Source organism: Hemiscyllium ocellatum, chromosome 31 (assembly GCF_020745735.1).
Source record: "Hemiscyllium ocellatum isolate sHemOce1 chromosome 31, sHemOce1.pat.X.cur, whole genome shotgun sequence".
Taxonomy (NCBI): Eukaryota; Metazoa; Chordata; class Chondrichthyes; order Orectolobiformes; family Hemiscylliidae; genus Hemiscyllium; species Hemiscyllium ocellatum.
The window spans coordinates 11,495,107-11,510,077 of record NC_083431.1 but is presented as its reverse complement, the minus strand read 5'-3'; positions in this window follow the sequence as shown (position 1 = coordinate 11,510,077).

Sequence of the window (14,971 nt, the reverse complement as noted above, 5' to 3'; positions counted from 1 at the left end):
ATTGTAATATGAAGGATAGTAAGCGAGGAGTCATAGACTCATAGAGTCATAGAGATGTACAGCATCGAACAGACTCTTCGTTCCAACCCATCCATGCCAACCAGATATCCCAACCCAATCTAGTCCCACCTGCCAGCACCCGGCCCATATCCCTCCAAACTCTTCCTGTTCATATACCCATCCAAATGCCTCTTAAATGTTGCAATTGTATGGAATGAGCTGCCAGAGGAAATGGTGGAGGCTGGTACTGTTGCAACATTTAATAGGCATTTGGATGGGTATATGAATAGGAAGGGTTTGGAGGGATAGGGGCCAGGTGCTGGCAGGTGAGATTAGATTGGGTTGAGTTATTGGCATGGAAGGGTTGGACCAAATGGTCTGTTTCCATGCTGTACATCTCAATGACTCTATGAGTCTCCACCACTTCCTCTGGCAGCTCATTCCACACATGCACCCTCAGCGTGAAAAAGTCGCCCCTTAAATCTCTTTTATATCTTTCCCCTCTCACCCTAAACCTATGCCCTCGAGTTCTGGAGTCCCCACCCTGGGGAAAAGACCTTGTCTATTCACCCTATCCATGCCCCTCATCATTTTATATATCACTATAAGGTCATCTCTCAGCCTCCGACACTCCAGGGAAAACAGCCCCAGCCTGTTCAGCCTCTCCCTATAGCTCAAATCCTCCAACCTTGGCAACATCCTTGTAAATCCTTCCTGAACATCTAGACTGCAGCTCCATTAGTCTGCTGTCAATATGAGAAAGCTTCTGTCACACATGCTGCACGAGAGTAAAGATACAAATATAAGAGTGGGAACATTCACAAGGGGTTTGGATTTTCAATCACTTTTGTAAAAATCAACCATTTAGAATCCCTGCGAACACCCAATGCCTCTGCTTTTGATAGGTGAAATTCTTCAGAAGATTGATGACGCTATAAGAATGCAGATTGGCTTTGCTGCACTTTTCTTTGAATTGAATTGAATTGAAGTGAATTTATTGTCACGTGTACCGGGGCACAGTGAAAAGCTTTGTCTTATGAGCAATACAGGCAGATCACAGAGTTAAGTAGCAGAGATAAGTAAATAATAGGTAAACAGCGGCAAAAACAAAAACACAGGAACAAGTGAATGTTAAGAGTTTGTGAGTCCATTCAGTATTCTAACAACAGTAGGGTAGAAACTGTTTCGAAACTGGCTGGTGGGTGTGTTCAGGCTTCTGTACCTTCTCCCCGATGGTAGAGGTTGTAGAAAAACACTGCCAGGGTGGGATGGATCTTTGAGAATGCTGGGGGTCTTTCCTTGACAGCGGGCCTGGGAGATGGATTCTATAGATGGGAGGTTGGCCTTTGTGATTGTCCGGGCCAAGTTCACCACTTTCTGTAACCCGTCTCCGATCTTGACTGGTACAGTTGCCATACCAGGTAGTGATACATCCAGACAGAATGCTCTCGATGGCGCACCTATTAAAGTTAGGCGAAAGTGAGGACTGCGGATGCTGGAGATTGCAGTCAAGATTTGTGTGATGCTGGAAAAGCACAGCAGGTCAGGCAGCATCCAAGGAGCAGGAAGGATGAAGGGCTCCAGCCCAAAACGTTGATGTTCCTGCTCCTCGGATGCTGCCTGACCTGCTGTGCTTTTCCAGCACCACTCTAATTTTGACTCTCACCTATAAAAGTTGACAAGGGGATTCGCCATCATTCCAAATTTCCTCAGCTGCCTGAGGAAGAAGAGATGTTATTGGGCCTTTGTAACCAGTGCGTCCACATGAAGAGTTCAAGAGAGTTTGTTGTGGATGACCACCCCCAGGAGCCTGACTCTCCACTCGTTCTACCTCTGTGCTGTTAATGTGTAGGGGGGACATGAGTAACATCCCACCAAAAGTCAATAATGAGCTCCTTGGTTTTGCCAGCATTGAGAGTTAGGTTGTTCTCAGTGAACCAGGGGTGGAATGATGCTACAGGAATAGAGTTTAAAAACAGGGAGGTTATGTGGCAGCTGTACAAGGTGCTGATGTGACCACACCTGGCGTACTGCGTGTAGGCTTGGTCTCCTTACTTGAGAAAGGATGTCCTGGCACCAGAGGGAATGCAGACCAGGTTCACTAGATTGATTCCGGAGTTGAGGGGGTTGGTTTATGAGGAGGGACTGAGTAAACTGGGACTATACCCATTGGAACTTAGAAGAATGAAGGGGGATCTTATAGAAACATATAAAATTATGAAGGGAGTAGATGTGATGGAAGCAGAGAGGTTGTTTCCACTGGCGGGTGAAGCTAGAAATAGCAGACAGAGCCTCAAGATGAGGGGGAGCAGGTTTAGGACTGAGTTGAGGAGGAACTTCTTTGCCTAAAGGGTTGTGAATCTGTAGAATTCCCTGCCCAATGAAGCAGTTGAGGCGACCTCATTGAATGTTTTAAGACAAAGATAGTTTTGTGAACAGAAAAGGAATTAAGGGTTATGGTGAGTGGGCAGGTTAGTGGAGCTGAGTCCATGAAAAGACCAGCTACGATCTTATTGAGCAGGCTTAAGGGGCCAGATGGCCTACTCCTACTCCTAATTCTTACGTTCTTACGAAGGTTTCAGGGAAAATTCTGGGGTGGAAGTCTGTCTCCATAGTGCCGTACTGCTGGAGTGAGTCTGGCAGGTGATCAATGAATGCTGGCCGAGCCAGCGACGCCCCCCCATCCTGCGAGTGAAAATGTTCCGAAGGTGAGAACTAAATTCAGTAAAAAGTAGGCCAAATGGTGACCCCTCTGAATTGTTGGAAAAGTTCAATGGATCCACTGATGTGCTTAAAGGAAATCTGCAATCCTTCAATGGCCTGACCTAATGTGATTCCAGACCCAAGCAATATGGTTAGCTCTCAACTAGGCAATAAAAACAGACTTTCAACTTGTACCCATCTGACTCTTGTACCCATTCTCCCACTTTATTTTGTCCTGATTATGATCACTGCTATCAAACTGCCTCTCAACCTTCTCAACTCTGAAGACAACACCAGCTCCCCAGTCTACCACGTCACTGAAATTCCTCATTCCGGGAACCATTGTGGTGAATGGTCTTCACACTCTCTCTCTCTCTCTCTCTCACACACACACACACACACACATGCCAAGGTATCCTTCTGAAAAAGCAAGGCCCAGAACTGGACCCAATCCTCCTTTTGAGGCTGAGTTGGTGTTTGGTTCATCCTTATCTCCTCGGCCTCATCAAATATTGTAACGTAATTCCTGCAGTTGTGGGATTAGAACCTACAACTTTGCTGCACTGCCATTGAGCCTAAGTTGGTGCAGCTCGTCTTGAGAGAATGCATGAATTGAACCCTGATCACATGTTGGCAAATTCCATGAAGCCTGCTGATTGAAGGGCGCTTCTATTTTTGATTAATATTTTCCAACTTTGTGTTTCAGACGGCCTATAGGATTCACTAAAGATCCAATCGCTCCGATATGAAGCAGAGAGTCCTCTGCAAGGGGAGATGAGGAGAATTCCGTAGTGCAGCAAGCTTGCGATGATCAACAACACTCTGTCCAAGATGGCAGGATCTGCCAGTCTGCTGTCCAGAGTGTCAATTGGCAATATATGTCTGAAACTGGCTTCACCACCTGGTGATTTTGCAGGAGGTGGGATTTCCACCTGGAGAAAGGCCAGCCTCAGAGAGCTGCTTACCCGCTTGATCGCAGAGTCTCGGGTCAGGTAAGATTGGGGCTCTCAGAGCTGGGACAGATGGGTAGGCCTGGGGTAACAGTGGAGAGTGCTCGGGGAGTGGAAAGGCCAAGGGGAGAGGGAGAACCCATGAATGGAGTGGAGAGTGTTCCAGACTCTGTGTAAGGGGGCACCTAAAGTTGAAAGGTGGCCATTAATGGAGATAAGAGTCTAGATTAGAATGGTGCTGGAAAAACGCAGCAGTTCAGGTAGCATCAGAGGAGCGGTAAGGGCAAAAGCCCTTCATCGGGTGATTACCCTCTCCCTCCCCCCCTGTTTGACTTTCCAGCTGAAACTCTGAGTAAGATTACTTTCCAGACATCCCCCTTCTGTGAGAGTATTGGAACATTCAATAAAATGCTACCAACAAACCTTTGAAAAGCTAGTCCAAGGGCTCTCGAATAGTGAAGGATAACACAGGTAAGTCTCAGGAGCAGAAGATTTTGTCTTAGACAGTAAGATAAGCTTTATTTCATCTTAGTAACAACATGGTGAGGAGGTGAAGACATGGCTCCGTTGTGAAGTAGGGGGGGCAAGTGGGAGCCCAGTGGGAGACTATCCAAGGAATCCAGTGGCTCCCTTCCCTCTGGCTGGCTGCCTGTAAAGGGAGGGGACTGTTCAGAGCAGACTGCAAAAGTACTGCGTGCAGATTCAATGGTAACTTTCCAAAAGAATTGAAGAAATACCTTGTTCTTTTGTTGAAAGATTCAATAAGCAGTTTTGTTGCTTAGAACTCTACCTTCTGTGTGTGTGTGTGTGTGTGTGTGTGTGTGGAAGTTTAAAAGCCTGACATCACCATCTATAGGACTTAACAGGATTTGCAACAGTTGTGGGTAAGAATTTTCAACATGGAAATGTTTCACCTGAAGGGTACAACTCTCAAGTGTGTAAAATGCCAATAAACTTGCTTTTGTTTTCAAATATGTTAATATTATTTTATTCATAGGATTCAAAGTGAGGCAGAGTCAATTTATTCTCCTGTCAGAAAACTTGAATAGGTTTCTCGAAATTTGGAGCAAAATATTTCATTTCCAAGCCAATGTAGACTTGACTTTTCCAACACATCCCCGGTCAGCCTCTTTCTTGTGTTTGTTTTTAATCATTCACAGGATGAGGCCTGCACTGGCTAGGCCAGGATTTATTGTCCAGAGGGCAGTTAAGAGTCAACCACATCACTGTGGGTCTGGAGTCACATGTAGGTCAGACCAGGTAAGACCAGGAACTTCCTTTCATTAAGGGACATTGGTGAACCAGATGGGACTTGCTATGTGATTCTATGACTGTATGATTGGAGGTCATGCATTCAATTTCTTAGGCCCTAAGTCTTGGAATTACTATCTTAACACTTTTCTGAATCCCTTCCCTTTTAAGGTGCTTCTCAAAGCCTTCCAGTTTGTCAGAGCTTTTGGCCACCTGCAGTAATATTGCTTTGTCTAACTTGTAATCCCTATCTAACTTGTTGTTAAGTCTTACTTTACTGAGGGGTAGTGGTGTCTTGGGACAATGTCACTGGATCCAGAGGCCCAAAGTCAGTCTCTGGGCTTTTGTTTGAATCATGTATTCTCACAGCATTGGATTCAATTCAAAAAGTCTGGAATTTAAAGCTAATCTCAACAATGGTAACTGCTGATTACTGTATAAAATGTACTTGTATGTACTGTATAAAATGTACTTGTATGTACTTTAGGGAGGGAAATCTACCAACTCTATCTGTCTGGCCGACATGTAACTCCAGAACCCAATGACATAGTTGACTGTTAAATGCTCTCAGAAATGGTCGAACAAGCCACTCAGGTCAAAGGGCAATTCGGCATGGGCGAAAAGCGCAGGCCTTCGCTCAGTAACACCCACACCCTGTGATAAAAAAGGAAAAGCTTTGAGAAGCTTCAGAACATTAAAGATGCCTTCTAAATCAAAGCTGTTGTTGTAGCCCATTCTGCAACTTGAATTGGCCCTGTGCAGCAACTAATGGTTATGAAGTTACATATGAAGATCGGGGTCAGGTAGTATTGGTCATCATGGCTTCAGAGTGTCAGTTTTGACACACACTCAGCTCTGAGTCAGAGGTTCGCACCTTCACACCACGCTCCCGAGCCTTAGGATCAAGGTTGGCACTCACAAGTCCAACACTGTGCTGTCACTTAGATAAAATGATGAACCAAGGCCTTATCTCAGGTGAAGATACAACATCCTATCTCAAAGAAAAGCAGAGTTTCTGCAGGGTGTCCTGGCTGATATTTATCTCGGAGCTGAGATTACTGAAGCAGATTATTGACTTTTGAGGGATCGTAGTGCGTACAAATCTTACTACATTTCTAATATTACCGTGATCAGAATTCAATCGTACTTTACTGATGATGAAGTATTCGTGTTGCCTGGGGTTGTGAAAGTTTCTATATAAATGCAAGCTATTTCTCTACTCGTTGCCTTGTGTTTTATTGACTACCTTCATCACATTCATTCACACCTTACTGTCAGACATCACGTACAGTTTGAAAGCAGCTTGTATACGTGGCCTCACAGATTTGGACAGTTGTCATTAGCTTCTCAAACATTCCTAATTGGAAGTGTCTTTAAGGACGCACTATAATTAAACTTAGATAAATGAGAAAGGGCTCTGTCATTGCGGTTCACCTGTTGAGCTCATTCATGCTGTCACAATCTTCCTGCTACCATAGCACCAAAACTTGCATTCTATTCAACCAGGATTTTATTTGTTTTTGTGAATCCAGCTGGGTCAGCACAGGTAGGGGATTGTTCCACAGGTAATCTATCTCTCACACAATCTACCATTCTACTGCTAGCACAATATCCCTTCTATTGGATATTGTCTGACACGTACACAGCAGCAGGCTATCCCCTCATACAGGTAGCAGGTATCCATTGTACAGTAGCAGGCTATCGCCTCACACAGGTAGCAGGTATCCATTTTTTTTAGATTAGATTAGATTAAATTACTTACAGTGTGGAAACAGGCCCTTCGGCCCAACAAGTCCACACTGACCCGCCGAAGCGCAACCCACCCATACCCTTACATTTACCCCTTACCTAACACTACGGGCAATTTAGCATGGCCAATTCACCTGACCTGCACATCTTTGGACTGTGGGAGGAAACTGGAGCACCCGGAGGAAACCCACACAGACACGGGGAGAACGTGCAAACTCCACACAGTCAGTCGCCTGAGTCGGGAATTGAACCCGGGTCTCAGGCACTGTGAGGCAGCAGTGCTAACCACTGTGCCACCATGCCGCCCATTATAGAGTAGCAGGCTATCCCCTCACACAGGTAGCTGGTATCCCTTGTACAGTAGCACACTATCCCCTCACACAGGTAGCAGGTATCCCTTGTACAGTAGCACACTATCCTCTCACACAGGTAGCAGGTATCCCTTGTACAGTAGCACACTATCCCCTCACACAGGTAGCAGGTATCCCTTGTACAGTAGCACACTATCCCCTCACACAGCTAGCAGGTATCCCTTATACAGTAGCAGGCTATCCCCTCACACAGGTAGCATGTATCCCTTATACAGTAGCACACTATCCCCTCACGCAGGTAGCAGGTATCCATTATAGAGTAGCACACTATCCCCTCACACAGGTAGCAGGTATCCCTTATACAGTAGCACACTATCCCCTCACACAGCTAGCAGGTATCCCTTATACAGTAGCAGGCTATCCCCTCACACAGGTAGCATGTATCCCTTATACAGTAGCACACTATCCCCTCACGCAGGTAGCAGGTATCCATTATAGAGTAGCACACTATCCCCTCACACAGGTAGCATGTATCCCTTGTACAGTAGCACACTATCCCCTCACGCAGGTAGCAGGTATCCCTTATACAGTAGCAGGCTATCCCCTCACACAGGTAGCAGGTATCCCTTGTACAGTAGCACACTATCCCCTCACGCAGGTAGCAGGTATCCCTTATACAGTAGCAGGCTATCCCCTCACACAGGTAGCAGGTATCCCTTATACAGTAGCACACTATCCCCTCACACAGCTAGCAGGTATCCCTTATACAGTAGCAGGCTATCCCCTCACACAGGTAGCATATATCCCTTATACAGTAGCACACTATCCCCTCACACAGGTAGCAGGTATCCATTATAGAGTAGCACACTATCCCCTCACACAGGTAGCATGTATCCCTTATACAGTAGCACACTATCCCCTCACACAGGTAGCAGGTATCCATTATAGAGTAGCACACTATCCCCTCACACTGGTAGCAGGTATCCATTATAGAGTAGCACACTATCCCCTCACACAGGTAGCATGTATCCCTTATACAGTAGCACACTATCCCCTCACGCAGGTAGCAGGTATCCATTATAGAGTAGCACACTATCCCCTCACACAGGTAGCATGTATCCCTTATACAGTAGCACACTATCCCCTCACGCAGGTAGCAGGTATCCATTATAGAGTAGCACACTATCCCCTCACACAGGTAGCAGGTATCCATTATAGAGTAGCACACTATCCCCTCACACAGGTAGCATGTATCCCTTATACAGTAGCACACTATCCCCTCACGCAGGTAGCAGGTATCCATTATAGAGTAGCACACTATCCCCTCACACAGGTAGCATGTATCCCTTGTACAGTAGCACACTATCCCCTCACGCAGGTAGCAGGTATCCATTATAGAGTAGCACACTATCCCTTCACACAGGTAGCAGGTATCCCATTTACAGTAACAGGCTATCCTTCATGCAGGTAGCAGTTATCCTTCTTAGAGTAGCACACCATCCCCTCACAGAGATAGCAGGTATCCCTTATACAGTAGCACACCATCCCTCACAGAGATAGTAGGTATCCCTCATACAGTAGCACACTATCCCCTCACACAGGTATCAGGTATCCCTTGTACAGTAGCACACCATCCCCTCACACAGGTAGCAGGTATCCCTTGTACAGTAGCAGGCTATCCCCTCACACAGGTAGCAGGTATCCCTTCTACAGTAGCACACTATCCTCTCACACAGGTAGCAGATATCCCTTATACAGTAGCACACTATCCTCTCACACAGGTAGCAGGTATTCATTATAGAGTAGCAGGCTATCCCCTCACACAGGTAGCAGGTATCCCTTGTACAGTAGCACGCTATCCCCTCATACAGGTATCAGGTATCCATTATACAGTAGCAGGCTATCCCCTCACACAGGTAGCAGGTATCCATTGTAGAGTAGCAGGCTATCTACTCACACAGGTAGCAGGTATCCCTTGTACAGTAGTACACTATCCCCTCACACAGGTATCAGGTATCACTTATACAGTGGCAGGCTATCTACTCACACAGGTAGCAGGTATCCCTTGTACAGTAGCAGGCTATCCCCTCACACAGGTAGCAGGTATCCCTTCTACAGTAGCACACTATCCTCTCACACAGGTAGCAGATATCCCTTATACAGTAGCACACTATCCTCTCACACAGGTAGCAGGTATTCATTATAGAGTAGCAGGCTATCCCCTCACACAGGTAGCAGGTATCCCTTGTACAGTAGCACGCTATCCCCTCATACAGGTATCAGGTATCCATTATACAGTAGCAGGCTATCCCCTCACACAGGTAGCAGGTATCCATTGTAGAGTAGCAGGCTATCTACTCACACAGGTAGCAGGTATCCCTTGTACAGTAGTACACTATCCCCTCACACAGGTATCAGGTATCACTTATACAGTGGCAGGCTATCTACTCACACAGGTAGCAGGTATCCCTTATACAGTGGCACACTATACCCTCAGACAGGTAGCAGGTATCCTTGTACATTCCTGAAGAAAGGCTCATGCCCGAAATGTTGATTCTCCTCTGGATGCTGCCTGACCTGCTGCGCTTTTCCAGGAACACATTTTCAGCTCTGATCTCCAGCATCTGCAGTCCTCACTTTCTCCTTGTACAGTAGCACACTATCCCCTCACACAGGTAGCATTTATCCCTTATACAGTAGCACACTATCCCCTCACACAGGTATCATGTATCCCTTATACAGTGGCAGGCTATCCCCTCACACAGGTAGCAGGTATCCCTTGTAGAGTAGCAGGCTATCCCCTCACACAGGTAGCAGGTATCCCTTGTACAGTAGCACACTATCCCCTCACACAGGTATCAGGTATCCCTTGTACAGTAGCACACTATTCCCTCACACAGGTAGCAGGTATCCATTATAGAGTAGCACACTATCCCCTCACACAGGTAGCCGGCTATCCCCTCACACAGGTATCAGGTATCCCTTGTACAGTAGCAGGCTATCCCCTCACACAGGTAGCAGGTATCCCTTGTACAGTAGCAGGCTATCCCCTCACACAGGTAGCAGGTATCCCTTGTACAGTAGCAGGCTATCCCCTCACACAGGTAGCCGGTATCCCTTGTACAGTAGCACACTATCCCCTCACACAGGTAGCATGTATCCATTATAGAGTAGTAGACTATTCATTATAATGGTCATGATGCAGAGGAGCCACTGTTAGTCTGGAGTGGACAATATTAAAGATCACATGACAGCAGGTTCTAGTCCAACAGGTTTATTTGGAAGTCCAGATAAAGCTGTTGGATGATGCCTGGTGTTGTGTGATTTTTAACATTGTAAACATAGCAGACTATCTCATAGTAGCTGGCTATCCTTTGTCCATCTAGCTGGCTATCCCTTACATAGACAGATAGCTAAACTTTACATGGTAACAGATATCTCTGTATGGGTGGTAAACTGTCCCTTTCCCAGTGGGCTGCACCTTATATAGGTATCACACTATCAACCAAACAGGTAGCAGGGTCTCTATTATGCAGGTAGCAGGTTATTCCACTCACAGGCCAATATAATATTGTCTTCTTCAACGTAAATGTACCTGACGACTTCAACTCATCACTTGTTCTACTGAGCCTCCATCTTGGACACAGTGCGCCATGGATACCATAACAGTGTGAGCTAGCAGAGAGAAGGAGGAGTCACCTCCCAGACAGAATGGATGAGGTCATTGACTGTCTATCTATAGCGCTGCACATTCCCATTTGGCAGCTGGTTCAGAGCAGGCCAGGCAAAACTGGGTACTGTAGATGCTGGAGCTCAGAGTCAATATTAGAGTGGTGCTGGAAAAGCACAGCAGGCCAGGCAACATCCGTGGAGCAGGAAAATCGACGTTTCGGGCAAAAGCCCTCCATCAGGAATGAGCCCCTCATTCCTGATGAAGGTCTTTTGCCCAAACATCGATTTTCATGCTCCTCGGATGTTGCCTGACAGGCTGTGCTTTTCCAGCACCACTCTAATCTTGACTCAGTGTAGGCTGGCAGGCTCTGCTGGTGTGGCCTCCTCAGCCCTCTTTGGGGATAGTGGATATGCCCGTTTCCCTCCCCCAATCCCTCCACCCTCCCCCCCCTCCCCCCCCCCCCCCCCCCCCCCCCCCACCACCACCACCAGCGGGCCACTGTTTTCTCTTTACCTTCAAAGTCTGGGACAAATGTCACGAATGGTGACAGGGTGGGTCCTGACTAATGGCGCTGGTGCAGCTACGCAATGGCCTTTTAATGACCAGTGCCAGAGATTTCACCAGCAGATTGTTCTTCTGGCTGCAGAGAATAGTGGGGTCAGGCTGGCATGGGACAGGGAGGGGCACTGGGTGGGGATGTGGTAGATCATTAATGTGGTGAGCTTGGGACAATAGTGTGAGAAATCTCATTCGGCTTCATGGAGAGAAAACCCTCATTAAACTAAATGAAAATAACTTTGTCAAGATATGATAAGATTCAACCTTCTGTCTGTCCAACGGTAGCATGTGTACGTGTGTCTGCTATTTGCAATAGTGCTTCCACAATGTGACCTTTAGATGGGTCCAAGAGGTACATTTGGAATGCTTCTATTGCAACTCAACGTTTCCATTGGCTGGCTCTCACTCCAGTAAGTTGCAATCTTGCCCCTTGTCTCGAATTTGACAAATAGTCTCTGTTGGGAGAAAGTGAGGAGCGCAGGTGCTGGAGATCAGAGTCGAGAGTGTGGTGCTGGAAAAGCACAGCCGGCCAGGCAGCATCTGAGGAGCAGGAGGGTTGATGTTTCAGGCATAAGCCCTTCATCAGGAGATTCCTGTTGAAGGGCTTATGCCCGAAACCTTGACTCTCCTGCTCCTCAGATGCTGCCTGGCCGGCTGTGCTTTTCCAGCACCACACCCTCAAAATTGACTCTGTTGGTTATTAATCAAAAGATATGAATTCCAAATCGAGCCATGGATTATAGAGCTGTACAGCATGGGAACAGACCCTTGGATCCAACTTGTCCACGCCGACCAGATATCCAAAGCTAATCTAGTCCCATTTGCCAATACCTAGCCCATACCCTTCCCATTCATTTACCCATCCAAAAGCCTTTTAAATGTTGTAATAGTACCAGCCTCCACCACTTCCTCTGGCAGCTCATTCCGTACACGCACCACCCTCTGTGTGAAAAAGTGCCCCTTAGGTCCCTTTTAAATCTTTTCCCTCTCACCCTAAACCTATGCCCTCTAGTTCTGGACTCCCACATCCCAAGTCAAAGACCTTGTCTATTCACCCTCTCCACACCCCTCGTGATTTATTAAACCTCTGTAAGGTGTGTTCAGAAGTTGAACTTCACTTGCAATTGATTGCTGACTGCTGACCATATTGTATCTAGACTTTGAGGACCGTCATTGTTCTATCTTTGGAGGCCTTCATTGCCTGTAACAATTTTGACTTTGTTGGCTGGTTTATCTGGTTCTGGAATACCGAGACACACAAACACAATTCGGATAGAAAGCCTGTTGCTTTCCACTTCACTGCTGGAATTTCAGTGGCTATGTTTTGGCTTTTTGCAATGTTCTTAATCCTAGAAAGAAGTGCTGATGGTTACCCCCCCCCCCCCCTCCCCCAGATTTCCTTTCGCAGTCCTGCTCAGTTTTATTTACCCCTGAGTTGCAGTACCTTTGGTGACCACTGTCTTAGCTGACCATAGCTTACAGCTTGACTGCAATGGTGGCGCTATTGTACACTTTGTGTCTTAGTGGAACCTGGGTCCAACTAAGCTGTGATTCAGGCTGAAGGAGAAACTGCAGACTTTAAAAGTTAAATAAAACAATTTTAAAAAACTATTTTTTAACAAGCTGCTTCTGGCGGTGACCAGACTGATTCTTCTTCCCAGTAGTATGCAGTATTTTAATTTCTCCCTGATCCCTTGTTGGGAAAGTAAGCAGTAATAATTGAATCACTCATGCCTATAAGCTCTCTGAAGGCTAGCCTCTCCAGAGTCAGGTATTTCTTTGGTAGGCTTATACTGACTAAGCTCTCCCAACTTTACTGGGACATGGTGCCTACTGGCTGAAGGATGTGATGGCCCAGAGTAAAGGTGCAAAGTATAGGATTCGTACAGAGCTGCAAGATCACTTAGACATGATGAGGCTTGTATTCATTTCACTTGCACATCACCTATTTTCTTCTGCTCCATGTGAAGGATTAAAGCTTGTTTACGTCTCGGTGAAATTTTCATAAACCGTATTACATTCTTCTCTTCAACATATAGGAACGACGTTGTGAAACTTGAAAGGGTTCAAAAATGATTTGCAAGGGTGTTGCTGGGGCTGGAGGGTTTGAGCTATAGGGAGAGGTTGAATAGTTGGGGCTGTTTTCCCTGGAGCAGCAGAGGCTGAGGGATGACTTTTTGAAGTTTATAAAATCATGGAGGGCATGGACAGGGTAAATAGACATGGGTCTTTTCCCCAGGGTGGGGGCGGGGGGTTGGTTCCAGAACTTAGAGGGCATAGATTTAGAAGAAGAGGAGAAAGATTTGAAAGGCATCTAAGGGGCAGCTTTTTCGTGCAAAGAGTGGTGTGTTTGTGGAATGAGCTGCCGGGGGAAGGGGTGGAAGTGGTACAATTACAACATTTAAAAGGCATCTGGATGGGTATATGAGGGATATGGGTGAAATGCTGACAAATGGAACTAGATTACATTAGAATATCTGGTTGGCATGGACAAGTTGGACTGAAGGGTCTGTGTCTGTGCTGTACATCTCTATGACTCTATAATTGTACCAATTGAAATGTAACCCTTCTTTCCCCAGATTAGTTCAAAGAATGGTTCCTAGTCTAACTTTTACTGCACAAGGTTAACGTGAATTGAAGAAACGGATATGCTTTGACAGTCTATTGGTGTGAAAATAGTGAAAGCTATATATTTTTATGATTTGAGACTTTGGAATTTTGAAATACAAGCAGACATGTGGTTTCACTTTTGTGAAGGCAACTGTCTTTTTAGTGAGGTCAGAAGTTTGTATGGAATAGTGAATGAGAAACATAATTTTTAAGAAAGCCTATAATCTGGCAACTGCTGAGCAGGATCCCTGCAGTGTTAATGGACAAAGTATTGAAACCACTGGGTTTATGACATACAGTGAAAGAAAAAGGTCAGAGGCCATTAGTTTAGTTTTGATTTGAGTTTAGAAGAATTAAGTTTTCAGTTCACAGAATCACAGAAGCTTTCCCATGTAGTAAGAGATTATTTATTGCTGAAAATGTGTTGCTGGAAAAGCGCAGCAGGTCAGGTAGCATCCAAAGATCAGGAGAATCGACGTTTCAGGCATGAGCCCTTCTTCAGGTTAAGATTTTAACCTACTGCAAATCCTCTTGCAAGGATGCCTTCCTTGAAGAAGCTCTCTTCGCCCCTCTACAATCTCCTGCTCTTTGGATGCTGCCTGACCTGCTGTGCTTTTCCAGCAACACATTTTCAGCTCTGATCTCCAGCATCTGCAGCCCTCACTTTCTCCTCAGAGATTATTTATTCCATTGTATCTGGACTGACTCTTCAAGTGAACATCATTATCTCATGATAATCTTCCTTTTTTTTCCCATAGCATTGTACAGATTGTTCTGCTATAACGCGACAGTTGTGTTCCTCTGAAATCCCATGCGATAGAAAATCGCGCTGTACAAGATCGCCATAGAGAATTGTTTACTTTTTCATTAGAAAGTTTCCGTGATCCAAACAGTATCCACAATTCGTCAATCTTGGTATGGCCAATTCGTGTTAATGAAACATACGTTAAAGCAGAACAACCTGTGCATTATTTTAAAAAATTGACATGATATAAATAAATGTGTAATCCAAATTTCTATAACTAATTTATAAACATATTGCTGAACAGGGTTCTATGTTAGCAAAGGGGTTTCAGTTTGTGAAACTAACAAGCTGTGAGGGTTTGTACAGAAGTTTTCAAACCATTCGAATGGATAGGTATTTCAAAGCAGGAGCCGTGGGAAGA